This window comes from Podarcis gaigeae, assembly GCF_964106915.1.
Source record: "Podarcis gaigeae genome assembly, chromosome: 11".
Lineage (NCBI taxonomy): Eukaryota > Metazoa > Chordata > Lepidosauria > Squamata > Lacertidae > Podarcis > Podarcis gaigeae.
The window spans coordinates 11,973,787-12,001,282 of NC_139687.1; the positions used below are offsets into that span (position 1 = coordinate 11,973,787).

General features: G+C 43.9%; 1 long non-coding RNA gene across 1 annotated transcript; it reads right to left on the reverse strand.

Annotated features, from left to right (window-relative positions):
- Positions 1-1,386: 1,386 nt before the first annotated feature.
- Positions 1,387-2,827, reverse strand: LOC310826828. The gene is made up of 2 exons (XR_014556002.1): positions 1,991-2,827; positions 1,387-1,678 (listed from the first exon to the last, which is right to left on the reverse strand). It is a non-coding gene; the product is annotated as an uncharacterized lncRNA (long non-coding RNA).
- Between the last annotated feature and the right edge of the window lie 24,669 nt (positions 2,828-27,496).

Consider the following 27,496-nt stretch of genomic DNA (forward strand, 5'->3'; position numbering starts at 1 on the left):
GGCTCACTATGGGAGAATAAACTGGCCCATCTGTCAAGGGTCTATAATGATGCTATAACAAATGTGATACTTAAACAAAATTATGCTGTAATGCACATGATGTTTTGCTCACTCAGGCTCTGCCTTTGCTGCTCACTAGTCAATCTGATCTCCCTCCCCTTCTCATACTAAATACATTTCATTAGATATGTACCACACACAAGGGTGTCATTTGTAATATTTAGCAAACATCTTTGCTGCATTCTTTGCTCCTAGGCACCCCACAGTGCCAAACTGCAATTAAAAAGCCATAACACTCCATCACAACATATTCAAAACCAATGGAAAAACAAACAAACCATGCTATAACAGTGGTAGTAACATTGCTTTTTTCTTAAACAATGTTTAGGGGTACTCTCATTTTGACTCAAGAATATCACCATTTTACAGTTCTAATTGGGGGAAATAAATACCGTAAATGGACAAAAGTACAAAGATTCACAAAATGTTGAGGGGTATGCGTACCCCCAGAAAAAAACCATTGGGTAGTAATAATAAAACAACACCACAAAGTTCCACCCAGCTGACATTAAAAAACTGACCTTCAGACAGAACTGCCCACTCAACTACAAGCCCAAACATTAACAATGAGAAAGGGAATACGATTCGCTTGCCATACTATAGGTTTATAAGGTCAAACTGATTTAGTTAAAAGGTACAATTATGCTCATTCCTGGAATTCAGCTATAATAATGCTGCCTGCAATAAAGAGGATTCTACAGCAAACACATTAAAAAAAATTACCAGTGATTTCCGCCCCCCCCCCCATTAATTGATGAGGAATCCCAGGATGTCCTGAAAACAAACAAAGCAAAAGGCAACCCCCAAACCCTTCAATTAGAAGGGGTGGGTGGAAATCCATCTCTTTTCTTTTAAAGCTTTTGAAAAAGGGGGATTGCTTTATTATGATATATCCAGGGGCAGTCTGCAGCCCAGATAAAAGCTTCTGAGCTTCCACGTATTTTTACTTAGAGTGTCTAAACCTCTTTGTCCATTTCCACATCACTGGCTACTCAAAACAGCATCATCTGTCCTGAGCCACCTGGTAAGAGGAGCGGCCTATCAGGCAGTTGTATCTTTCCTTGCTTACGCTGCCAGGATCATGCCCTGCTCCTTTCTTCTGTTCTAGTTTCAGCGAGCTTTTGATGTGGGGTACTTTTAATGAAAGAAAAGGGATCCCCAAACCAGAATGTCAGAACGCAGGCAAAGGAAACGAAAGGAAATAGTAGCACGGGTGGTTGAAAAAGTAGAAAGAACAGAGATGTTCCAAAAGGTACTAACTTCCTGTTATGGCAAGCTTCTGTGTACACAAGCCCACTTAAAGAAGAGATTTTATAGACTGGAAAAGACTTTGAAGAAAGCATTCTTTTTTTTTTTAATGTTTGCTTTCTCTTCCTCCGAGTAGTAACCACATCCTCCCTTCCTTCGGCTCTCTCCAGCTGCTCTCCTTCATTTTGGTTACGCCAAGTGGGTCACATGGGATATACGAGCATTCAGAACAGCAATGTGTCATTTGGCAGTTAAAGAGGAAGTGCCTTCCGATCGCCTCGCTATCGGTAAATGTGGAGTAATTCATCATTTTTAAAAAAGTTTGCTCAGCTGTTAACTTTCAGTGCACATGCTCCTTTTCAGTCTAAATCTGTTGAAAGCAAAGAGAACACATAAATATATCTCCATCCATCCATCCATCCATCCATCCATCCATCCATCCATCCATCCATCCACCCATCCACTGATTCTTACATTTAGGTAGATAGATAGACAGATATAGATACATAGGCACATAGTGACACGGGTGGCGCTGTGGTCTAAACCACTGAGCCTCTTGCGCTTGCTGATCAGAAGGTTGGCGGTTTGAATCCCTGCAACGGGTGAGCTCCTGTTGCTCTGTCCCAGCTCTTGCCAACCTAGCAGTTTGAAAGCATGCCAGTGCAAGTAGATAAATAGGTACCTCTGCAGCAGGAAGGGAAACGACGTTTCCGTACGCTCTGGTTTCTGTCACGGTGTCCCATTGTGCCAGAAGCAACTGTTAGGTCCATCATGAGATGTCCGCCAGCTTCTAATCACAGATACCAGCAGCCTTCAAGCAAGCAAACTTGCCTTATTATCGCTCCCTAGCATCCCACTGCCAGAGGATTGCCTCCTTCCATTCACCACTTTGCCTCCTCCAAGTGGAAGAAGCCTGGGCAGTGCTGAATGTCACATCCATTGCCAGGTGTGTCCTGCTGGAAACAGAAAAGGGCTTTCCCCTTGGCCTGCCTTTATATCCACTCAGTTGCCAAGTGCTTTTGTGACATCACAAGAAACCCACAGCCAATGGCAACAGCTGGGGAGGCATCATCTTCATTGCTTTGAGCCTCACAATGGCAGGTGGACCTATCAGTGATTGTGTGCTTGTTTATTCAGGACATGGGTGGCGTTATGGTCTAAACCACTGAGCCTCTTGGGCTAGCCGATTGGAAGGTTGTCAGTTCGAAACCCCTTGATGGGGTGAGCTCCCGTTGCTCTGTCCCACCTCCTGCCAACGTAGCAGTTCAAAAGCATGCCAGTGCAAGTACTGTAGTTAAAGAGGTACCGCTGTGGCAGAAAGGTAAATGGTATTTCCGTGCACTCTGGTTTCTGTCACGGTGTCCCATTGTGCCAGAATTGGTTTAGTCATGCTGGCCATATGATCCAGAAAGCTGTCTGCAGACAAACACTGGCTCCCTCGGCCTGAAAGCGAGATGAGCTCCGCAACCCCATAGTCGCCTTTGACTGGACTTTACCGTCCAGGGGTCCTTTACCTTTTAACTTTCATAGCACTCTCTTTGTGTAGATATAAATATAAAATCTTAGACCAGGACCTTTCTTCTTTTTATTTCTCCTAGCATTATCCTGACCCCATTTAAGGATTTTCCCCATTTGATCCTTAGAACAGATTTACAAAGCCCTCAGCCACTTAGGTCCAGGTTACCTCAGGGATCACCTGAAATCCCAGCTTGATCACTGAGATCATTGCCAGGAGGATTTCTCATCAATCCTCCAGCTGGTGAGACTAATTTGACAACAATGAGAAACTGAACATTTAGTGTGTGCTCTACCATTCAGTTGTGGCCCTTTCCAAGTGATTGTTCAAAGATACCCAGTGAATTTTGTGGCTGAGAAGACTGTAATTCAACATCTCTCTGGCCCAAGTACAAAGCATTATCCAAATGGCTCTCGGAAAAGTATCTCAGCATGACTTGCTGCAATCCTACATGCTAGCTCTTCCATGGCTACCAAAACCTATTATGTTGTAACAACTATGTGGGTGTTTTTCTTTCCATTCAGCATTTTTCCAGCACTTTGCAGCCTCCCCAGCTGTCTGTGCTGCCTGATTTGAAAAGCCCCACGGGAGAAGTTACCGCCTATTCTCTTGCCCTGAGCTTGACTTGAAATGTGGGAAGCCAAGGAGACTGACTAAAACACACTTGAGATTGGTGGAGCCACTGATTTTGTTTTTAAGGAAAGTCATTCCTCTTATCTTTTTTTTAAAAAGTCTCTCCTCTCTCATTTTTTAAAAGCAAAAAGGCTTCACTTAAAAGAACAACAACAAAAACTGCTAGACAAACAGCAAACTGCCTTCCCGTCACCACATGTTTACTAGAAAGCTCAGCTGAGACTGTCGTTTCAGGAAAGATGATCATCCATCACAGCACTGCAGAAGAAGAAAGTCGCATCAGTACATCTGGCTTAAAACTTTGCTCTGCAAGTTTGTATCAATCTCAATGTCCTACCTCAAGGATGATTAATCCACAAACTCTGGGCTGCATGTGTCTACCAAGACCTTTCTGTGCTTTTTATCCATTAGTTACTAGCATTTTTTAAAAAAGTAATCTGCTAGTCCTTATTCTGCAGAGATATATTATAAAAACGAGGGAAACTTTTTTTAAAAAGGCTCAAATAATTATTCTACAATTTCATAGTTATATCAAAGGATCCTTCCAGATGGTTGGATATTTTTGAATTTCCAAGCAATATGATTTGTCAGTTGCTTTTACCCCTGGAAGTTAGTAGCGTTATGAGTTTCTGAGGGCCAGACCACTTTCATCCCAGGATCCAGCAAGTGTTAGAATTTAATTAAGGCTTGAGGTGCTGAGCTGTGCGTTGGATCCTGATAGTGCATGGATCTAACAAGTGGTAAAAGCTAATTAAGCCAGGCTAGCCTCTTGTGTTGAGGTGATTGCCTGGGTGATGGGTTATTAAGAGAACATTCAATCAAAGGGACTTGGCATGAGATGGCAAATAGCCCATAACAGATAAAGCCAGAGCTTAGAGGATAGAGTTAGGAGCAATGTGAACTAGAACCTTAAAGTTAGGTATTAGGGGACCGAGAAGCAAAGCAGTAGGCAGAGCACGATGCTTGATTTCTGTTTGGCTGTGGCTATTGGGGTGTTGATGCCGTGAACGCCTTCGTTGTAGGCTCAGGTTGCAGATATGTGTAAATAAACCATATCTCATAAGGACACCACAGTCTCCGCTTTGCCTTATTTCCAAAAGGAAACATGGACCCTGGGTTAGTGCCTGGAACCCTTGAAATCTTGCACTGCCTGGAGACGGGTTACATGCAAGAGTATGTTTAAGAACACCGGGGCAATTTAGCTGATGGGTAGGAAGCATCCTAGGAAGGTCAGAGGCCACTGGTTTTTAGTATTTGCAAACCCTGAAGGAGCATCTCCATCCCCGTCATTCAGCCTGGACACTGAGGTCCACCTCCGAGAGCCTTCAGCCGAATCCCTCCCTGCGAGAAGTGAGGTTACAGGGAATCAGAGGGCCTTCTCAGTAGTGGCACCCGCCCTGTAGAACACCGTCTATCTGATGTCAAGGAAATAAACAACCACCTGACTTTTACAAGGCATCTGAAGGCAACCCTGTTTAGGGAAGTTTTTAATGTTTGATGTTTTATCGTGTTTTTAATATTCTGTTGGAAGCTGCCCAGAGTGGCTGGGGAAACTCAGCTAGATGGGTGGGGAAGGAATATATATATATATATAATTAAGGCTCTAGCCTGGCCTGACATTATGTAAATGAACATGAAATCTAAATATATGAAAATGGCATGCAACTAAAATATGCAACTGTAATGGGAGCCCTTCAAATTCTGATATGTTTACAGGTGGTGGTAGTCCTTGGTGTGGAACAGGTTCCCTGACCCTGTCCTGCTAGGAGTAGGAAATGGGACTAAATACGAATCTTGGCATGCAAAATGTAGCTTTGGATATAGAAAATCTGAAGTAAGCTTTGTAAATAAGCAACATCCTGCAATTTTCTGCTTTTGAGTCATGTTGGACTCTTTCTCTCTTTCTTCCTGAAAGCAAGCTCCTTCTTTGAAATCTGTTGTGGAAGGGGGAAAAAAAATTCCCAAACGCTGTGAAGGTTATTTGCATAGCTGCCAGTTCTTGTGAGTAATCTCCCCACATTAGAAGGGAAATTATTTTTGTGGTGATTCAAGGGATATTCTGTCTGTTTTGGTTAAGCACCTCCGTGTGTTTTTCCTTTCATGTCTCAGGCTTTTTCATGAGCTCACAGGTGGTTTAAAAAAATGTAGCACTTCCTTTTAACTCTCCCCCCTCCATCGCCCATCTATGAAGAAAGGAAACCTAGAATCTTTTATAAACAGCAGTTTAAGAAAAGAAGAAGAAGAAAAGCTTGAATTTTTAATATATATTTTTTTTGGCCTGAAAAAACATAATCAAAGACCGTCCTGAGTACATACTGTATTTGGCAGATTGCCTTCTGTTTGGAAATTCCAACTACTGTTTAATGGCTGAATGCATCCTTTTACTTGGTAATGTTTACAGGCAAAATTTAATAGTGCTCCTGAGGTCAGGGGCAACTCCAGGTCCCAGGATTAAACCCTTACCCTTTCTGACTCGAACCCTTTCTGTTGGTTGATTTTCACTTCTTCCAGTAAAGCAGTGTTTCCCAAACTTGGGTCCCCAGCTGTTTTTTGGACTACAACTCCCATCATTCCCAGCTAGCAAGACCTAGGGCATATTAAAGATTTGTACCTAGTCTCATTTCCTACTCCCAGCAGGGCAGGGTCAGGGAACCTGTTCCACACCAAGGACTACCTTCTGTAAACATATCCGAATTTGAAGGGCTGCTGTTATTGTTGCATATTTTAGTTGCATGCCATTTTCATATATTTAGATATCATGTTCATTTAGATAATGTCAGGCCAGGCTAGAGCTTTAATAATAATAATAATAATAATAATAATAATAATAATAATAATTTTATTATTTATACCCCGCCCATCGGGCAGGGTTTCCCCAGCCACACTGGGTGGCTTCCAACAGAATATTAAAAACACGATAAAACATCAAACATTAAAAACTTCCCTAAACAGGGTTGCCTTCAGATGCTTTGTAAAAGTCAGGTGGTTGTTTATTTCCTTGACATCAATAGAGGGTGTTCTACAGGGCGGGTGCCACTACTGAGAAGGCCCTCTGCCTGCTTCCCTGTAACCTCACTTCTTGCAAGGAGGGAACTGCCAGAAGGCCCTCGGAGCTGGACCTCAGTGTCTGGGCTGAACAATGGGTGTGGAGACTCTCCTTCAGGGTTTGCAAATACTAAAAACCAGTGGCCTCTGACCTTCCTAGGATGCTTCCTCCCCATCAGCTAAATTGCCCCGGTGTTCTTAAACATACCCTTGCATGCAACCCCAGTACAAAGCAATGCAAGATTTCAAGGGTTCCAGGTCAGGGATGATGGAAGCTGTAGTTCAAAAACAGCTGGAGACCCAAGTTTGGAAAACACTGCAGTAGAGGTATGCACCATTACTGCCTCTTAGACTTTGATCCCAGAGGAATTAAGCCATGGTTTTGTGGTGCAGTAATTTCTATGAAGCTTCCAAGGCATTGCGGTAAACGATAAGTTCATATGAGAAATGTGGAATAACAGAGTTGGAAGGGACTGCTAGGATCATTCTAGTACAACCCCCTGCAATGCAGGAATATTTTGCCCTATGTGTGGCTCGAACCCACGGCCTTGAGATTAAGAGCCTCATGCTCTACTGACTGAGCTATCTCACAGCATCGCCTATCAGTTACCTGGCACTAAGGCATTGCTTGGCAACTGTCCACAGGTATAAGCCAGTCCTGTCCTGTCCTGTTCCCCCAGTCCTGTCCTTGAATTGTAACCTTGCAGGATGTACTTTTTGAATGAACATTGAGTGGCTAAGTCTCTTCCTTTAAGTCTTACGTAAAAGCAACACTACGAAAAGGGCAAACAGCACCTGCTAAGTTCAGGACATTGGGGGAAGAAACCCGATGTTACTGACTTACAAGGATGAATTGTGTGCTAAATGAAGGACAAGGAATAGCTAACAAACAGATCATATTGTGCCATAGGTAAGGAACTGGAGGTCAAAAGAACACAATATTTGAAGGAAAGGGAATGTGCAGTGCAATGGTGTGCTATACATCTTTACTCCAAAGGAAGTCACACTTGAAGGCCATTTGGCTTATTTTTTGGTAAATGGTGAATTGCAGTCATCATTTATGACAAGCTGTTAATATCCTATAGTTGGAGTCATGGCCATTACAGTCAGGCAACTCCTGGTCTCTTATAACTGGATTTTTGGAATGTTATTACCTTGCATCATTACCTGCTGATTTTTATTTTTATTTTTGGATCAACTATGCATTAGGTACTCACTTTTTAGCATTGATTCTTTATTTAGTAATATCTCTCCCCCCCCAATTTTTATTTTTATTTTAGTTTGTGCCACCTTTTCATCCCTGGAAGCTGTCTCTGAGAGCAGCCACTGAACAACAGATAATGAATCCTGCTGCTGTTAGTAGAAAGATATCTCTGGCAGCTGGGGTGGTTTTCAGTTGGATTGAGTCAGGAAGTTGCCAGGAGATGTGCAAATGATGCCTAAAGTGGGAAGCAGCTGCAAGAGTCAGGAGGTGCTGCTGGAGACTCTTCAAATATTAGAAGAATGTCGGTGAGGTCTAAGCTACTTGCTCTTTTCCAGCGAATTTGCGGAAAGGGCATTTTCGGCAGCTTCTCCCAGAGGCCCTTTGCCGCTTCAACTGGCAGCCTTAAATGGCTTTCTGGCAACTGTCCAGGGTCAGGGCAATTCAACGGCCACCTGGATTCTGTGTTCAAGGGTAAGTGGGAGTGGAATTCTCCCTGAGAAGCCTTCAGTCTGTAATGAAAAAAGAGAGAAAAGTTTCTTTGCACTGGGAAATGAAAGAAAGTACAGTTGAGATGCAGCTGCCTGAGAGCGATGCGTGTCTGCAGATGTAGCCATGAACTCATTTCCAATCTACGTAAACGCTACCTGCCCCTGATCCCATATCCGTATGCTTGTAAAAGAAATCCATGTGGCTTGACTCCATAAAACAGAGCTGATGATGTTGTCATTATCTCTTAAGCCAGGGGTAGGCAACCTAAGGCCCGGGGGCTGGATGCGGCCCAATTGCCTTCTCAATCCAGCCCGCAGATGGTCTGGGAATCAGCGTGTTTTTACATGAGGAGAATGTGTCCTTTTATTTAAAATGCATCTCTGGGTTATTTGTGGAGCCTGCCTGGTGTTTTTACATGAGTAGAATGTGTGCTATTATTTAAAATGCATCTCTGGGTTATTGGTGGGGCATGGGAATTTGTTCATTTTTTCCCCTTCAAAATATAGTCCGGCAAGCCACAAGGTCTGAGGGATGGTGGACCGGCCCACAGCTGAAAAAGGTTGCTGACCCCTGTTTAAGACAAGGCAACGCAGAGGAGTGAATAACCACCCAGCATGCATTGTCCTTACCCAAAGGGACTGCTTCAATCGCCCTTACTCACAGTGAATCACACTTCAAGTACAGTAGCTGGGGGTGGGGGGAGAAACCCCTTTGATTTAAATGCCTGACTGCCTAGATTGCATCATAATGAAGCATGCCGGTGTCCTTGGTGAAAAACCCTGTGGGTGATGTCAGTGTTAAGTTGTTGAAGGGCACCTTGGCTGCATGTCTGTTGGTCTTCAATGGGATCTTGCTGCTCATCCTTGTCTTTTGCTGGAGCGTCCTTTGTAAACAGCTGCTGTGACACTTGTGAAGCTCTACTGACTCAGCATAAGTGGGAGCAGCGTCTGACTCAGCCAGATATTACAACCGTAACTTTAACAAATGAGAGCTAGGGGCACTCTGAATGCACGACCCCCTCCCAACACTGGTAATGTTTCCTATTATTATTATTATTATTATTATTATTATTATTATGTGGGACGCAGGTGGCGCTGTGGGTAAAATCTCAGCGCCTAGGACTTGCCGATCGCATGGTTGGTGGTTCGAATCCCTGCGGCGGGGTGAACTCCCGTCGTTCGGTCCTAGCTCCTGCCCACCTAGCAGTTCGAAAGCACCCTTAAGTGCAGGTAGATGAATAGGTACCGCTTTATAGCGGGAAGGTAAACGGCGTTCCGTGTGCTGCTCTGGTGCCGGTTCGCCAGAGCAGCTTCGTCACGGTGGCCACGTGACCCGGAAGTGTCTGCGGACAGCGCTGGCTCCCGGCCTCTAGAGTGAGATGAGCGTGCAACACTAGAGTCTGTCAAGACTGGCCCATACGGGCAGGGGTACCATTACCTTTACCTTTATTATTATTATTATTATTATTATTATTATTATTATTATTATTATTAAATTTATATACCACATTTTAACAGAAGATCCCAGGGTGGTGTACAAAATTAAAAACACATTACAGTGGTACCTCGGCTTACATACGCTTCAGGTTATAGATGCTTCAGTTTACAGACTCCGCTAATGCAGAAATAGTGCCTCGGGTTAAGAACTTTGCTTCAGGATGAGAACAGAAATTGTGCTAAGGTGGCGCAGCGGCAGCGGGAGGCCCCATTAGCTAAAGTGGTGCTTAAGAACAGTTTCAGGTTAAGAGCGGACCTCCAGAACAAATTAAGTTCTTAACGCGAGGTACCAGAGGTACAGAGCATCAACGATAAAAAATAATAATAAAAAGCATGCTGACAGACAGCCTAATACAGGGGTCCCCAAACTAAGGCCCATGGGCCAGATAAGGCCTGAGGGACTCGTTTATCTGGCCCGTGGTGACCCCCACTGCCCGCTGCCACCGCCCACTCCTACTGGCGCGGTGCGGCTGCCCACTTCTGGGTTGGAGAAGCACCAGAAATAGCTTGTGTGCATGTGCAAGCATTATTTGTGCATGCGCAAGCATTATTTCCAGTGCACATCCGGGTCGGAGGAGGCCTGTGCACATGCACACAAGCTATTTATGGTGCTCCTCCGACCCAGAAATGCACCGGAAATAGTGTGTGCACACGAGTATGGGCATGCACTTCCCCGCCCTCCGGCCCACCGCGCGATCGGCGCTGGAGACACCAGCCCAAGGCATGGTAAGTTTGCTGACCCCTGGCCTAATAATAAAGTAGTCATCATAATAACAGTCCTCTCCCCTATGCTTCCACAAGCCATAGATTACAGTGGTACCTCGGGTTAAGTACTTAATTCGTTCCGGAGGTCCGTTCTTAACCTGAAACTGTTCTTAACCTGAAGCACCACTTTAGCTAATGGGGCCTCCCGCTGCTGCCGTGTCGCAGGAGCACGGTTTCTGTTCTCATCCTGAAGCAAAGTTCTTAACCCGAGGTACTATTTCTGGGTTAGCAGAGTATGTAACCTGAAGCGTATGTAACCTGAAGTGTATGTAACCCGAGGTACCACTGTACTTAATAGCCATAGGCCTGGGTAAAAAGGAATGCTTTTGCCCGGCACCTAAAGATATGTAGCAATGGCGCCTTGTGAGCCTCTCTGGGGAGAGCATTTTGCAATCAGGAAGCCAGCACAGAAAAGGGCCGTTCTCTTATTATTAACATTTATTAATATAGCACCATCAGTGTACATGGTTCTGTACAAAACTATAATAATAAATTTGCAGCCTTTTAAAATATGTATATTTTATTGAAATAATTTCAGTTATAAAAAAATAAATAGATACAGAAAAAAGAAGGAAAAGTGAGGGGGAGTAAAAACAAAGATGTGTGTAAGAAACACACACACACACACACACACACACACACACACACACACATGCAATCTAAGATACTCCCATACATTCATATATAAATTGACATTGTGTTATTATCCTAATACTTATGTATATGTTAACAGCCTATCACATTCTGTATTAACTCATTCCAAATGTTATCATATATATTCAAACAGTCTGTGCCTGTAAGCAGTCCGTTCATAAGTTGCGAGTGTTGTCATATTGTCAACCCATTGACCAAAGGGTATCATATCTTTAGTCTTTCAATCCATCATACCTGTGATCAGTGATACTGGGATTTTGAAACTGCTATCAAAATGGACTCTATGCGCGGGACTTTTGTCTTTGAGACAATAATCACTTAAAAGCAGCTATTATGTGTGATAGCTAGCAAGTGTGACAGATGTGTTTCTTCAATTATAAAATCATAGTTTCCAGATTAACAAAGCAGGAGGTCATTACATTATGAGTCAAAATGGCATCATTGGGATTGCAAAGTGTCATCAGTAGGATGCGGACATCACAGAGCAAAATCAGAGGTTAAGAAGCATTGCTCCTATTCCAAACAGCATTTTTGGGAAGGTTTCCTGAAGATGGCATGAAGCCACTTGTATGTGCTACTATCACAAAATCAAACCAGAGTGAAGGAAGTGTTAACTGTCTGTATTCTAAATCCCACTTTGAAAAACTGTCGATTGTACATTCCACATAGCATGATTTTTTTAATCGAATAATGTCTCAAACACACACATGATTTGGCTCAGTCCCAATCACCACTTTTGTTGTTGTTGTTATTTAGTCGTTTAGTCGTGTCCGACTCTTCGTGACCCCATGGACCAGAGAACGCCAGGCACCTCTGTCCTCCACTGCCTCCCGCAGTTTGGTCAAACTCATGCTGGTAACCTCGAAAACACTATCCAACCATCTCGTCCTCTGCCGTCCCCTTCTCCTTGTGCCCTCCATCTTTCCCAACATCAGGGTCTTCTCCAGGGAGTCTTGTCTTCTCATGAGGTGGCCAAAGTACTGGAGCCTCAGCTTCACAATCTGTCCTTCCAGTGAGCACTCAGGGTTGATTTCCTTCAGTATGGAGAGGTTTGATCTTCTTGCAGTCCATGGGACTCTCAAGAGTCTCCTCCAGCACCATAATTCAAAAGCATCAATTCTTCGGTGATCAGCCTTCTTCATGGTCCAGCTCTCACTTCCATACATCACTACTGGGAAAACCATAGCTTTAACTACTGAGCTATAAACAGGAATCAAATCACATAATGGACCAGAAAACACCAGGTTGGTTGTATGCCAGACACAACTAGCAAAAACGTACTTGATGTCCAGGTTTGTCCAAGCAGTGCAATGTTTCAAATGACAACTCTGTATCCTTCCACAGATTATCAGTGGAAAGAACTTGTGTGTCATGGCACAGCACTGTTAACACAGTTTAATCAATGAAAGTGCTCAGAAAAGGCTGGTGGTTAATTAATTCATTTGCTACTCTTGCACTCTGACTCAAAAGCAAAGGATAGGAGAATTATAGTCCATATTGATCATAAATCAATGTCGGCAAATGTTAATGACTATCAAGCCCTTATTCAGCCCACAAAGGTGGCTCTCAGTAATTTTTATTGATGAGTAAAAGCAGGAATCATTGATTAAATACATGAAGGAGCAGAGGGTTCTTAAACAAGGAACAACATTTCATTAGAGACCCTGATAAGTCATTTTCTTATAATGACTTTTGTTAAGAAACTCCACCTATTCCTTCTCATTTGCTGCTGGAATAAATACAAGAATAATCATTCACTGCTCGGCTAACTCATTCTGGTTTGAATGTTACTCTGATACCTGGTTCTAAACTGATCTGTATTCTGTTCTTGGCTACAGCTTTCTTGTACATGCACAGGCAGTGAAACAGATGCATTGGGCGTGTGAATATGTGATCTTCTGTGCAGGCTGGGGAACTGTGATAAGCCAGTGGGCCACACTTGCTCATAGGCAACTTGCCAAGGGCCACATGCTAGCAATGGGTGGAACTGAGCTCAAGCAATGGATGCGAGTCTTGTTTTTGCAGACCTTCCAAGTGTCCCTATCTTCCAGGGATGTCCCTGATTTAAAGAAGCTGTCCTGGTTTGTGATTTGATCCCAGAATATCCTGCTTTTCCTTAGGATGTTCTTATTTTCATTGGAGAAATGTTGGAGGGTATGGAATTATTTGACTCCTAAGATTCTGTATGAAAGAACTTCCCAGTGGATTGCGGTTTGGTTGTTATTTCCTCTGTGTTACCCTTTTCTCATTCACGATACCAAATCCATTTGGTCTGAGTGTAATTCTCGAACGCAGCTTTAACCATCAATCCATTCAGTGTGGAATGGAATTCTAAGAACATTAAAAAAACAAAAACCCATTTAATTGACACTCTTGACAAACAACATAACAGGCTAATTGGGAATAAACGGTGTGAAATAAATTTAGTGCAGGAGATTTCATGATACTCAGCCACGGGTTGTCAGCTAATTTATTCGGTGAAATAGCAAATGGCATGAATTAATTGGCACTTGCCTTCAATACTTACTCCGTGGCTCCTTCTTTTCTGCTGCCGTATTCACTGGAAAATTGGAGCTGTGCACATCCGTATTGTTACTGCATTCACCAAATTTTCACCTGTAACTGCTCTGCTCCTGACTGCTGTCTTAGGCTCCAGTCCTATGCACCGTTATCTATTAAAGCACTATTGTACTCAGTGCCAGATTAACATATAAGCTAAACAAGCGATAGCTTAGGGCCCCACTCTCTTGCCCCCCAATTCACTATTAATATACCTCTTCTTAATTGTATTTCAGTTCAACAATTACTTTGATAAAATTTTGTTATGTGCTTTAGGTCCATATTAGGTCCATAAATTACCATATACCATATATTCAACAGCAAAAAAAGCAACAATTTGTTGTTGACAAAGGACAGCTGAGCGTATAAAGAGCCCCATTATCTTCAGTAGCTTAGGGTCTCATCAAACCTAAATCCGGCTCTGATTGTACTTGAACTTAAAAAGGTAAAGGTAACCCATGACCATTATGTCCAGTCGTGGACGACTCTGGGGTTGCGGCGCTCATCTCGCTTTATTGGCCGAGGGAGCCGTCCTGCCGGAGCACTATCTATTTATCTACTTCCACTGGTGTGCTTTTGAACTAGGAGCTCACCCCGTCGCGGGGATTCAAACTGCCGACTTTCTGATCAGCAAGCCCTAGGCTCTGTGGTTTAACCACAGAGCTTACTTGAACTTACTTCCAAGTAAATATGCATAGGATAGGGATGCCCCCTCCCCCTTTGAATAGAATAGAATAACCTTGAGTCCCACAAAATCTATTTTGTTAGGATAGGTCTGGCCTGCACTGGCCAGGCTGATAGCCTCATTAGCTGAAACTTTTTAATATTGAGAGTGCTTTTCTTTCTCTGGTGACAACATCATTGGATCTGATAAGGGTGATGTACAAAAATAGCAGTAAGAAATTTACTCCACTGGTCGATTAAGATGTTCTTTCTCCTAAAGACTAGGCTCTTGTGACCATAGAAACTACCCCTGTGACATCAGCATGGGTGAAAGGGGCCAGTAACATCTTAGCGTCGCAAAGGTACATCCTTTGTTTCCTCTTGCACTCTTAATTTTGATTAGCGAGGCAGGACCAGATAATGACAAAATGGTGAGACATTTTATTTTGCACATGTATCAGGATTAAAAAAGCATGAACAGCAATTTATAAAATCCACACTATATTTTTGCAACTTTGCCAGTACTGTACATAATTATACTAGTAAGGAAGGCAGAGCCACACGAGAAACAAATCTCTTAAAAATTGATGCGGCACAAAAACCCCCACCCACTTCTTTTAATACTATTATTTTGATGCTTCTTATGTACTTTTGCCTCTCTGGCAGAATTAAGTAGGATAATGGGCTACCTGCTAGATTTTCTGGCAGAAAAGCTCAGGGTTTAAGCAAAAAAGAGGAGATTTGACTATGGCATTCCAACAAAGAATATCCTTCAATATTCATAAAAGCTATTTCATTCCTAGTTCAGCTACTATGTAGAAGAAGGGTGATATTTTCTTCATTTAAAAGCAACAAAGTACCTTTCTAATAAGTATTAATGCGCATCCTAGGCTTTATGACTGCTTAATTTAGAATGAAAAGCAAATACAAGATTAGTTGGCCACGTCTCACATCTGCCGGGATTCTGTGCTTTTACTTTCTCGATGGCCTGAACAGCAACTGCAAAATGTCTAAATCCTAGATGTTAAAATTAAACAGTACAGAGACAGTTGCCTTAAGTGTGGGGTGTGTTTATGATATGTGGATGGTGATTTTAGATACCATATTGGCCTGAATATAAGCCTCACTCCCCCCCCCCCAATTCTGACTGTGAAAAGTTAAAGTGTGGCTTAAATTTGCGACCTTACAAAAATTGGATTTTACGATATTGCTGCTGAAACAGACATACGGTAAAACAGAATGGGTGTGAGTGCCTGCACAATTTTAAGGGAGCAGCTTATATCTGGGTATCGTCTCCCCCCAAATTTTTTTTAAAGTGCGGCTTATATTCAGGTGCGGCTTATATTCGGGCCAATACGGTATGTCCAATATCTTTGGTGTAACAAGTGGGATTTTTGACTTCTTCTTTTTTTTAGCAGTATCCAATGTCCTTTCAGGAGCTGCTTTTTTGAAGGCCTCCTCAGCTTCGACAGCAGTTTCACCGGCAACATGATAAGAAATACTTGAAATACAAATTGAAAATACAAATTGAAATCCCCCTTGAATGCATGAAACTAGCTGTGTGGTTCTTTCTTCCCGGTATTCTAAGACCCAAGCCAAGGGTGATTAAATGAATTAACCTCAACTAATGAATTATCAAAAGGGTGGACTTAACAAAATATATCCTCCTCATTGAATGTGCATCTCCTGCTGTTGCCAAATGAAATACAGATAAAAGCCTTTCTCTGCCATTCAATATGTGCTCAGGATTCCAGCGCATGGGGGACAACCTACACACTTCTGATAGGCTGCTCTCTTCCAAACAAGCTGTCAAATGCAGGGATAGCATGGGGAAGAGGCAAGCACAGATAATTGAAATGGGCGCAGGGCGAAGTTTTGAAGCCCCTGCTTTCCTAACTCATGTCAAGCGTTTGGGGAATCTAAAATGCTTCTGAGGTCCAGCTCCGAGGGCCTCCTGGCGGTTCCCTTACTGTGAGAAGTGAGGTTACAGGGAACAAGGCAGAGGGCCTTCTCAGTAGTGGCACCCACCCTGTGGAACGCCCTCCCATCAGATGTCAAGGAAGTAAACAACTATCTGACTTTTAGAAGACATCTGAAGGCAGCCCTGTTTAGGGAAGCTTTTAATGTTTGATGTTTGATTGTGTTTTTAATATTCTGTTGGGAGCCGCCCAGAGTGACTGGGGAAACCCAGCCTTATGAGCGGGATATAAATAATAAAATTATTATTATCATCATCATCATCGGGGTGGCATGCAACAATATCTTTGATTGGTAGCCAAGGTAACAGTTCTGACAGGCTGGATATAGTCCACTTTTCTTCAGTTGGTGGGTGTTTTAAGAGCCAGACTTAGGGCAGACTTTGAGCACACCAGCAAGAGCCATGGACAGTGCCAGAGGGAGGAAATTGCCCCCCCCGGAAACAGCCCTCCCCATTTGCCTCCTCAATTGTTGGACTCCTGTCCTTAATGTATACTATTATTTTTCTTTGCAATATCATAACATGTGGGACACAACTCACTCTCACCTGTAAATAAAATTACCCTTCTGTGCCCCTCATTTTTCTAGTATGGCCGCTGGCAGCAGCACCCATCAGTTTCTAGTATTACTATCACTTTTATCATTTTAAAGAAGGAAGAAATTGGATGAGAGAGAGCAGGATAAAAAGAATCAAGGAGAGGAAGTAGGAAAAAAGAAATGGAGGGGGGCAGTGTGAAAATACTAAAAGCGATATCAACATTGGAGGATGAGACTGAACATAGGTGGGGGTGGTTGGTTGGAGGAGAGGTGGAAAGAAGAGCTAATTTTCTCCATAGCTAGGGGTGCAATCTGGACGGTTCTGTCAGGGGCGCAAGATCACCTGACTACGGCTCTGCTGACATGAGAGGCAAGTGGTCCAAGCACCAAGCAAAGGTAAAGGAAAAGGACCCCTGGATGGTTAAGTCCAGTCAAAGGTACTCATCTCGCTTTCAGGCCGAGGGAGCCCACGTTTGTCCACAAACAGCTTTCCAGGTCATGTGACCAGCAGGACTAAACTGCTTCTGGCACAATGGGACACCATTACGGAAACAAGAGTGCATGGAAACATCATTTACCTTCCCGCCACAGTGGTACCTATTTATCTACTTGCACTGGTGTGCTATCATAACTGCAAGAGGAGCTGGGGCAGAGCAACAGGAGCTCACCCCATCGCTGGGATTCAAACTGCCAATCTTCTGATTGGGAAGACCAAGAGGCTTGGTGGTTTAGACCATAGCACCACCCATGTCCTCAATAAACAAGCACACAATCACCTGCCATTGTGAGGCTCAAGCAATGGAGATGTTGCCATTGGCTGTGGGTTTCTTGTGATGTCACAAAAGCACTTGGCAACTGAGTGGATATACAGACAGGCCAAGGGGAAAGCCCTTTTCTGTTTCCAGCAGGACACACCTGGCAATGGATGTGACATTCAACACTGCCCAGGTTTCTTCCACTTGGAGGAGGCAAACTGGTGAATGGAAGGAGGCAATCCTCCAGCAGTGGGATGCTAGGGAGCGATAATAAGTCAAGTTTGCTTGCTTGAAGGCTGCTGGTATCCATGGTTGGAAGCTGGCGGACGTCTCATGATTGACCTGAGAGAAGCTGGCGGATGTTGGTGAAAACATTGTCTGGAGAGCTCATCTCAGGCTGCAGCAAGCAGATGAAGGGTAAAGGTGAAGGTGAAGGACCCCTGGACGGTTAAGTCCAGTCAATGGCGACTATGAGGTGTGGCATCTCGCTTTCAGGTTGAGGGAACCGGCGTTTGTCCGCAGACAGCTTTCCAGGTCGTGTGGCCGGCATGACTAAACTGCTTCTGGTGCAATGGAACACTGTGACGGAAGCCAGAGTGCATGGAAACGCCATTTACCTTCCCGCCACAGCAGTACCTATTTATCTACTTGCACTGGTATTATTTTGAACTGCTAGGTTGGCAGAAACTGGGGCAGAGCAACAGGAACTCACTCCATCACACTGATTCGAATCTCCAACCTTCTGATCGGCAAGCGCCACCTGCGTCTCTCAAGCACCCAGCATCCTTATGTTAGCTCTTCAGTTTCAATTGCTGGATACCAGGCTGTTAGTTTTATTTATTTTAAAGCCACCATACTGTATGTATATATATATAGTTAATAAAGTGTATAAAGAGGCAGCTAATCTATGACATACCTGCTGGGCATGTGACAGGATTTAAAGTGTTACACAATATTTGAGTCTATTCCTGCCATGCTGTGTTGGACAGAATGATCCTGCCTTGTTATCGCAAAGGCTTATCAGAAGCTTCCTCTGTTCTGTTAGCTAATTAGCAACCTGGCCAGAGGCACATAACTTATTGGGATGAACTGTAATGAATTCATTGTGCAGAATGCTCCTTTCAAGCTGCTGTACTGAGATGTGTCACTTCACCTCTTTTAAAGAAATACCACTACAGTGGTACCTCGGGTTAAGAACTTAATTCGTTCTGGAGGTCCGTTCTTAACCTGAAACTGTTCTTAACCTGAGGTACCACTTTAGATAATGGGGCCTCCCACTGCCGTTGCGCTGCTGGCACACGATTTCTGTTCTCATCCTGAGGTAAAGTTCTTAACCCGAAGTACTACTTCCAGGCATAGCTGTCAAGTGGCCCTTATTTGAAGGGACAGTCCCTTATTCCAGCGCCATGTCCCGCTGCTGTCCCTTATTGATGGATGTCCCTTAAATGTCCTTAAATGATGTCCCTTAAATTTCAAAGGAAGCAGCTCCTCTCCCTCCCTGCCTGCCAGCCAGGGAGGAGGGAGGCTACAACTGTGTTGCTTGGCTGTGTTGCTCACCCAATAAGAAGTCTAAGAACGACTGGCCTTGTGTGCCTTGTGTGTGGCTAGTTAATGCAAGCTGAGGGGTTTTTTGGATGCTGGACGCCATTTTGTTGCACGTGCTGCTGCAAACTTTGCAGTGCAAAGACAGGCCGGGGAGCCATCTTAAGTTGAGGCTGCATAGGCCTTGTGGTGCATGTGATTCAGATTCTATTCAGTTGAACCTCTGGTTACAAAGTTGGTTGGACAGTGTTCTCAAAGCTACCCAACATGAGTTTGACCAGACTGCAGGAGGACAGGAAGACTGGAGTGCCTGGATCAGGTGAGGCTGCAGGTCCCTTATTTTGGCTGCTGGTCCCTTATTTTCAAGGCTGCTGGTCCCTTATTTTCAAATCTGTAAGTTGACAGCTATGCTTCCAGGTTAGCGGAGTCTGTAACCCGAGGTGTTTGTAACCCGAGGTACCACTGTAGTCTAGTTGAAACTGTGAATTTCACCACAGCAAGAACCCCCAAAATTTGTCATAATGTTTCGCTGGGGGCTAAGTTGGGTGGCAGTTTAAGGAGGCAACGAATGCTTGGGATATTATCGCTTGCCTTATCAAAACTCTTTTTTGTGTTTTTTTTTTGCTTCCTTAGGGTGCACCAAGCAGTTATAAAGTGAAGGTCTGAGGTGATTTCCTGCAGGGAAATGGTGGACAGGCAGGGGCCTTCTTCCACCCACACTGCCAACCACTTTTATTTGCCCAAGCAGGTGCATGATGTGACCCATGGGGGCAGCAAAATAACAACAACAACAACAACAACAATACAGTGCTACCTTGGTTTACAAACTTAATCCGTTCCGGAAGTCCATTCTTAAACCAAAGTGTTCTTAAACCAAGGCGTGCTTCCCCATAGCAGCGGGGGTCTCAATTTACAACACACTCAACAGGAAGCGAAACATGTTCTTATTCCAAGGCAGGTTTCACAAACCAAAACACCTACTTCTGTGTTTCCAGTGTTCTTCATCCAAGTTGTTCATAAACTAAGCTGTTCCAAGGTAAAAGGTAAAGGTAAAGGGACCCCTGACCATTAGGTCCAGTCATGACCAACTCGGGTTGCGGCGCTCATCTTGCTTTAGTGGCCAAGGGAGCTGGCATACAGCTTCCGGGTCATGTGGCCAGCATGACTAAGCCGCTTCTGGCGAACCAGAGCAGCGCACGGAAACGCCGTTTACCTTCCCGCTGGAGTGGTACCTATTTATCCACTTGCACTTTGACGTGCTTTCGAACTGCTAGGTTGGCAGGAGCAGGGACTGATCAATGGGAGCTCACCCCATCACGGGGATTCGAACCGCAGACCTTCTGATTGGCAAGTCCTAGGCTCTGTGGTTTAACCCACAGCGCCACCCGCATCCCTAAACCAAGGTACCGCAATAATAATAATAATAATAATAATAATAATAATACTGTAATAATTTTATTTATACCCCACTCATTTGGCTGGGCTTCCCCAGCCACTCTGGGCGGTTTAGAAGACATAAAAAATGGCAAAACATTAGACATTAAAAATTTCCCAATACAGGGTTGCCTTCAGATGTCTTCTAAAAATCAGGTAGTTGTTTATTTTCTTGAAATCTGATGGGGAGGCGTTCCACAGGGCGGAAGAGAAGAGTTACATCTGAGCAGCTATCAAGCTATTATCAGCTCTTGAGTGCTAGATCAGAGCTTGTGTTTTGGTAGCAGTAAAGGGGAACACACACCTCAGATAAACAATGGCTTGCATGCTCAGAGGGATTATCTGCTTATATTCCTGTGTTTAAAAGGTGCTTCTCATTCCCTTATTCTGAAAATGCTTAAACTCTCACTATAACTTCCTCAGAGCAAAGTATTGACTGCATTTACATAAACTGTGGTTTACTGGGCACGAGTCAAATCTTGCCCGCTTCACTCTTCCCCACCGCTCTCAGCTCGCCCTTGGAGGAAATAAATAATGACATTTGATTTATGACTTACTGCGGTGTACAAACATGACCATTTTCTTCTTTTTATTTATTTAATATATCTTCTGATAAGTCTTCCTTTAGTATAGGAACACTTTCAAATGCATTCCAAAGTGGGAAGTACTTTTGGAGCAACAAAACTCTGTTTACTCTGTATAATCAAAAGATAATGGTTTTTTTTAAAAAAAATCTTTATTGAAAAAGAAAGAAGTATAAAATTATAAGTGCACAAGATAAAATAAGACATGAATAATAATTAAAATAATGTAATAAATCATAAGACGCCAAATTCAGGGTGTAGTCAAGCCAGGCCTCACATTTTTGAATGGATGATTCTGGAAAAATACTTAAACTTTGTCTAGGGCCAGGTTTCCTCTTTCAATTGACTGTGGAAATGTTTTCATATGGGATCTTCATTCAGATTGTTAAAGGTTAGGGTCCATTTTCAGATTCAGGCTGTAATCCTAACCCCTCTTGCCTGGAAGAGAGCCCCATTGAACTCAGTGGGACTTACTTCTGAGAAGAAAAGATTACAATTGCACTACAGTGGTACCTCGGGTTACATATGCTTCAAGTTACAGACTCCGCTAACCCAGAAATAGTGCTTCAGGTTAAGAACTTTGCTTCAGGATGAGAACAGAAATTGTGCGGCGGTGGCGCAGCGGCAGAAGTGGTGCTTCAGGTTAAGAACAGTTTCAGGTTAAGAACAGACCTCCAGAACGAATTAAGTACTTAACCCGAGGTACTACTGTAACTGTTTAGTACCACTGTACAAATGTATGGCTAAGTTTGTGACTTAGCCCATATCTGTGTGCTCGAAGGAAGAACCTCTTGAAAGTTGAACTGGAATTTAATTTTAGGAAATCTGTAAAAAGTACAAAAGGAATGTAAAACCTCCCCTTCATTAACCAAATATGAATAGGCTGCTCAGTTGTTTAGAGCATGGTGCTGATAGCGCCAAGGTTGCAGGTTTGATCCCCGTTGTGAACTGCTGCATATTCTTGCATTGCAGAGGGCTGGGCTTGATGATCCTCAGGGTCCCTTCCAACTCTACGATTCTAGGATTCTGTTCTCCTTCCCACTATCTTTCCATTCACCAGTTTGCCTCCTCCAGGCGGAGGAAACCTGGGCAGTGCTGAATGTCACATCCATTGCCAGGTGTGTCCTGCTGGAAATAGAAAAGGGCTTTCCCCTTGGCCTGCCTTTATATCTGCCTTTATAACTGCTTTTGTGACATCACAAGAAACCCACAGCCAATGGCAACAGCTGGGGAGGCATCATCTTCATTGCTTTGAGCCTCACAATGGTGGGTGGACCTATCAGTGATTGTGTGCTTGTTTATTCAGGACATGGGTGGAACTGTGGTCTAAACCACTGAGCCTCTTGGGCTTGCCGATTGAAAGGTTGGCGGTTCAAATCCCCGTGATGGAGTGAGCTCCCGTTGCTCTGTCCCAGCTCCTGCCAACCTAGCCATTCCAAGCATGCCAGTGCAAGTAGATAAATAGGTGCCACTGTGGCGGGAAAGTAAACGGCCTTTCTGTGCGCTCTGGTTTCCGTCACGGTGTTCTGTTGCGCCAGAAGCAGTTTAGTCATGCTGGCCACATGACCCAGAAGCTGTCTGTGGACAAAGGCCGGCTCCCTCAGCCTGAAAGTGAGATGAGTGCTGCACCCCATAGTCACCTTTGACTGGACTTAACCAGTCCACGGGACCTTATGTTTGCAGTGATGAAATTCAGGCCGCAGTCCCTGGGAGTAACCTCCATTGAATTAAGGGCCATTTTCTGATTAAACATACGTAGACTTGGGCTGTTTGTGAACTAGACTTTTGATTTCCACCATGACAGCAGACAGGACCCAAGTGAATGTACACAGGCACAAGCAACTGGGAAAGAAATTGTGGAAATATTTCACAAAGGCGCTGAGGTAACAGTTACGCAAAGACCTTCTACCAAAATGAAATACATTTTGCTCCAAATAATTGTGCTACATGCAGTGCCGGATTTAGATATAAGCTAAACAAGCTATAGCTTAGGGCCCCACTCTCTTGACCCCCCCCCCAAAAAAAAATTAAAGGGAAAAAAACCCTGGATGTACTTTGATAAAATACATATTTTGTTATGTGCAAATGGCTTTAGATACCTATTAGGTCCATAAATTATCATATAGCGTATATTCAACAGAAAAAAGAGCGACAATTTGTTGTTGACATAGGACAGCTGGACATATAAAGGGCCCCATTACCTCCAGTAGCTTAGGGCCTCATCAAACCTAAATCCAGCCCTGTCTACATGTGTGGCCAGATGCAACAGAAGGAATGGATCCTGCATCCTTTATCATTGTGTAGAGGAGGAATTTTCAGCCAATGTCGCTTGTCCTGCAAACTACGCCTGCTGACATTTCCTGATCTCTTTTGAATCTGGTCACTCAATGCATGTTTCCTAATGTCTTTCTAACCTCCAAGAAACTCCTCTGGCCTAGCCAGTTCAGAGAAATGTCTGAAAATAAATTCTCTGTATCGCATCTAATAGAATGCACTCAGAGTTCTGTGAAACTCAATGTGCGAAGAAGGCAAATGTGAAATGACTGAAGATGGGATGCAATTAAAACTAGATAAGACACACCGCCTAATTAGTGCTTGTTTCCAGGTACTCAATTTGTTGGAAGTGAATGCAAAACATCAGCCTGGATGGTACAGGAGGTCTTTTTAGGGCTTCTCAAGTTCTGTAATTGCTGTAGTCCTTGTCTAATGCTAGCAGGGCAATATTTTGTTCTCCTGCACAAGGATGTGAGGTGTTGGTTATATAAAATAAAGCAGGAGAGATTTGTGCTTTAGCCCCAAAGATGTAGTATGCTTAACCTACAAGAACTGAATATGAAAGCAATATGAAGGGATTCAAGATGTTTAGGGATAAACGCAGCAAGGGAACAGATAAGCTTGCTGGTGTTTAGAGGGTTACATGAGAGTTTGTGCCATTGTGTGGTCAGTTTTTGGAGAAGTAAAGCGACAGCAATAATAACAATTAATGCAGTTTAAAAAGCCAGTGGCAAAATATGTCAAGTTTTCTACAATAGAAGTACTACCTGAAGAGAAGATATTGGGACAATCAGTGCCGGATTTACGTATAAGCTAAGCAAGCTATAGCTTAGGACCCCACTCTCTTGGGGGCTCCAAAAATAATTAAAGGGAAAAAACCCTGGATGTACATTTCCAAAATATAAGATAAAAAACAAATAAAATAAAACCTGCATACAGCAACACTGTTTTGTGTTGTGTAGGCAGGCTCCTGTGATGTAAGTAATGGGCCCCTCCTGCTAGCCTGCTCCCTAAAATATCACTGGTTTGCTCATTTCTATATATAGGGTGCCTACACTCTGCATGTGCAAATGTCTTTAGATACCTATGAGGTCCATAAATTACCATATACCATATATTCAACACAAAAAACAGCGACAATTTGTTGTTGACAAAGGACAGCTGGACATATAAAGGGCCCCGTTACCTTCAGTAGCTTAGGGCCTCATCAAACCTAAATCCGGCTCTGGGGACAATGCTTGAGAAACAACTGAACTAAAGCTGCAATCCTTGCCAGTACGCTCTGGATGCCTTAAACTACTATTCCCATCAGCACCAGCAAGCACACCCACACTGCCTGGTGCTGATAGGAATTGTAGTCCAATACCCCAGAGGACAAGATCACACTTCAAAACGACCTTGACAGATTAGAGAACTGGGCCAAAACAAACAAGATGAATTTTAACAGGGAGAAATGTAAAGTATTGCACTTGGGCAAAAAAAATGAGAGGCACAAATACAAGATGGGTGACACCTGGCTTGAGAGCAGTACATGTGAAAAGGGTCTAGGAGTCTTGGTTGACCACAAACTTGACATGAGCCAAGAGTGTGACGCGGCAGCTAAAAAAGCCAATGCAATTCTGGGCTGCATCAATAGGAGTATAGCATCTAGATCAAGGGAAGTAATAGTGCCACTGTATTCTGCTCTGGTCAGACCTCACCTGGAGTACTGTGTCCAGTTCTGGGCACCACAGTTCAAGAAGGACACTGACAAACTGGAACATGTCCAGAGGAGGGCAACCAAAATGGTCAAAGGCCTGGAAACGATGTCTTATGAGGAACGGCTAAGGGAGCTGGGCATGTTTAGCCTGGAGAAGAGGAGGTTAAGGGGTGATATGATAGCCATGTTCAAATATATAAAAGATTGTCACATAGAGGAGGGAGAAAGGTTGTTTTCTGCTGCTCCAGAGAAGCGGACACAGAGCAATGGTTCCAAACTACAAGAAAGAAGATTCCACCTAAACATTAGGAAGAACTTCCTGACAGTAAGAGCTGTTTGACAGTGGAATTTGCTGCCAAGGAGTGTGGTGGAGTCTCCTTCTTTGGAGGTCTTTAAGCAGAGGCTTGACAACCATATGTCAGGAGTGCTCTGATGGTGTTTCCTGCTTGGCAGGGGGTTGGACTCGATGGCCCTTGTGGTCTCTTCCAACTCGATGATTCTATGATTCTATGACCTCTGGAGGTCACTAGGTTGGAAAAGGCTGTACAAAGGAGTAAGATCCATTGAACATAATAGGATTTACTTCTGAACAAACCTGCATAGGGCTGAGCTGCCCCCCCAAAAAAGTGGAACATGTTTCCTTAACAGGACCCTACAGAACAGGATAAAGTAAAATGATATGAATTGGACATGACATATCTTATCATTTATCTTTTAAAATAATGGCTTGTTTAAGATAGTTACACCTCACCCTCCTGCTTTAATAAGGTGTCCATGGCGGCTCAGAAGCCATAAACTAATAAAAAATACAAAAACACATTCAACTAAATCCGATCCAACCTAAAACCAACAAAATAAAAGCATTCAGCAAGATTAAAACACAACAGGACGTTATGTTCCCTAAAGTTAAATTAGCTACCTTGAATATCAGTCTTCCCGACAAACATGCCGAACATTCAAACATACATATTAACTACAGAGATATGACAGGAAGGGCAAATGTTCAACAGGTAGAATAGCAATGGCTAAATATTTGTGATCTTGTAGAGCTTTGTTTATCTGAGTGGCTTACTGGTTAGGTTCAGTAAAGTGCAGCCCAGGGAGTGCCATCTAGTAGCTGTTGTAGCATCCATCACCCCAAGGTAAAAGTAAAGGTAAGGGACCCCTGGACGGTTAAGTCCAGTCAAAAGCGACTATGGGGTTGCAGCGCTCATCTCACTTTCAGGCTGAGGGAGCCGGCGTTTGTCCACAAACAGCTTTCTGGGTCATGTGACCAGCAGAACTAAACCGCTTCTGGCACAACAGGACATCGTGACGGAAACCAGAGTGCATGGAAACACCATTTACCTTCCCGCCACAGTGGTACCTATTTATCTACTTTCACTGGCGTGCTTTCGAAATGCTAGGTTGGCAGGAGCTGAGACAGATCAATGGGAGCTCACTCTGTCGCAGGGATTCAAACCACCAATCTTCTGATTGGGAAGCCCAAGAGGCTTGGTGGTTTAGACCATAGCACCACCCGTGTCCTGAATAAACAAGCACACAATCACTGATAGGTCCACCCACCATTGTGAGGCTCAAAGCAATGAAGATGATGCCTCCCCAGCTGTTGCCATTGGCTGTGGGTTTCTTGTGATGTCACAAAAGCACTTGGCAAGTGAGTGGATATAAAGGCAGGCCAAGGGGAAAGCCCTTTTCTGTTTCCAACAGGACACAGCTGGAAATGGATGTGGCATTCAGCACTGCCCAGGCTCTGGCACAATGGGACACCGTGACGGAAACCAGAGTGCATGGAAACGCTGTTTACCTTCCTGCCTCAGTGGTACCTATTTATCTACTTGCACTGGTGTGCTTTCAAACTGCTAGGTTGGCAGGAGCTGGGACAGAGCAACGGGAGCTCATTCCGTTGCGGGGATTCAAAGCACCCACCTCCTGATTGGCAAGCCCAAGAGGCTCAGTGGTTTAGACCACAGCACCACCCGTGTCCCCTGACAGTTGGCCAAGCAGCCTGGGGCTGATGGGATTTGGGTGTCCAGAGCATCTGGAGGCAGTGGAGAAGAAAGCCATGGGAACCCATCCTGGATAAATGTTGCAAAATGGAATCTGAAGAGGAAGATGCAGGAGATATGCCTGTCCCGGAAGACCTGCTCCCTGATTTACAGGCCTTTTCCCTTCTGGCCTGGAAGGGTGGGGCCCTGACTGGCTCCAGCTACAAAACTGAGGCTGCTGAACAGACTCTGGGGTTGGGGTATTGCTTACGGGATTATGTTGGGGACAGGGTTGTTGTTTCTGATGTTACTTTTTGTATCTTTATTTTAGATACAAAATAGCAGATGAGGGGGAAAGCTGGGAAATAATGGGA